Source organism: Lepisosteus platostomus, chromosome 5, assembly GCF_059453375.1.
Source record: "Lepisosteus platostomus isolate fLepPlt1 chromosome 5, fLepPlt1.hap1, whole genome shotgun sequence".
In the NCBI taxonomy this organism is placed as follows: Eukaryota; Metazoa; Chordata; class Actinopteri; order Semionotiformes; family Lepisosteidae; genus Lepisosteus; species Lepisosteus platostomus.
In genome coordinates, this window is record NC_142615.1 from 39761175 (window position 1) to 39762687 (window position 1513).

The 1513-nt window shown below is 38.5% G+C and overlaps 1 non-coding gene across 1 annotated transcript; it reads left to right on the forward strand.

Annotated features, from left to right (window-relative positions):
* Positions 1-596: 596 nt before the first annotated feature.
* trnal-uag (transfer RNA leucine (anticodon UAG)) lies at positions 597-678 on the forward strand. The gene has a single exon. It is a non-coding gene; the product is annotated as a tRNA-Leu (tRNA).
* Positions 679-1513: the final 835 nt, after the last annotated feature.

The following is a 1513-nucleotide window of genomic DNA, read 5'->3' on the forward strand; positions in this document are numbered from 1 at the left end:
TGAAACATGTTAAAATAACAACGCAGATTTGTTGCAGAACCTGACAAGAATTATTGGGTTAGCACTGTATGTATTCTTGTATATTTACTTTAATTTTAATATAAATGTAAACATGCATGCTGTATAAGCTATTGTAATTTTAAAATATGTTAGCTGAGGATGCGAAGGGGGCTATTATACCTTGTGAAACACGCAAGGAACTGTAAAAAAGGCTGTTATTTGAATAAAATTGGCGATCACAAGAAAACCACAATTGATGTGGTATTATCATCAATATCCTTCAAAATCTACGTTCAAATGAAGGATTTGAAGAAACTATGAAAAAAGCAACAGTAATAGCAGAGGATTTTGATTTTTGCTCTTCAAGTCAGCAGATCACCGTAGAGTTGCACCCCTACAAACAGCACAAAGGATGAATCCCACCACCTTCATTATTGCTGTGTTTGTGCCAGTGAAAGTAGCGTTTGTGTTATTGAAAGCATCTCGGAAGATGAAGGTGCAGTCACTTCCACATGTCATGATATCATTAGATCTGACGACAAGAGCTGAAGCCCCCCCTAGTCCAAGCCAGCAATGTGAAGATGGGTATGGAGGAAGGTAGCGTGGCTGAGTGGTCTAAGGTACTGGATTTAGGCTCCAGTCTCTCTGGGGGCGTGGGTTTGAATCCCACTGCTGCCAAATATTAATGTTTTAAGACCTGCAATACAATCAGTAAAAGCGCTTTTTGTTAGGCTGCGGGAGGTGTTTAGAGATAGACTTTCTAAAAGACAGGCTTAACATCAAGGCAGAAAAAATATTTTGTTTTCTCAACAGAAATTCTCTTTGGCACGTTCAGCTTTATGTAGGGAACAACGTCTGCCGAGATCACTTTTGAGGCAGTGCACATGATAGTGTACCGGCAAGTACATTTAATATTGGCTGTGGTGGTGAGCTGCTTTTGTCTGTGAAACTTTTAATTCTTCACGCCGAATCGTTGGCAGGGGTAAAGCTTATTAAATCTTTGAACATAGCGCTCCATCAGAAATACTTTGTTCGTGATCAAAAGAGATCAGAGGATTAACTTCATGGATTCACATAGCATACCTTACAGGAAAGATTTAAAAGGGGAATTGATTGTGCTTCCTGATGTTGTTCCTGTCGTTTCTTTGGGTACAAAGGTGAATGTTCTTTAAAGTTCTGCTAGAGTATCCACTGGGTGGGCTTTATCAATCAGCTCGGATAGGTCATCTGTGCTCCGTCTCCGGAAAATAATCAGCACTGTAGTTTTTTCCTGTGCTGTCTTTTAAAACATATAAGATCACGAGTTTACAGATTTCTCCAAGTAACAACTATACATTTTAACCCAGCGGTTAGCATTCCTTCAATCCAATAGTTTTACTCCGGGTAAAAAGCAGCGAAATATATAGAGAAATTATATTCAAATATTTAAACGTTCTTATTGGATTACCTGTATGGAGATATCGCTCAGAATTCCTAATATGATTTTGAGTTCAGTTTTGCTTTACTACTTTCA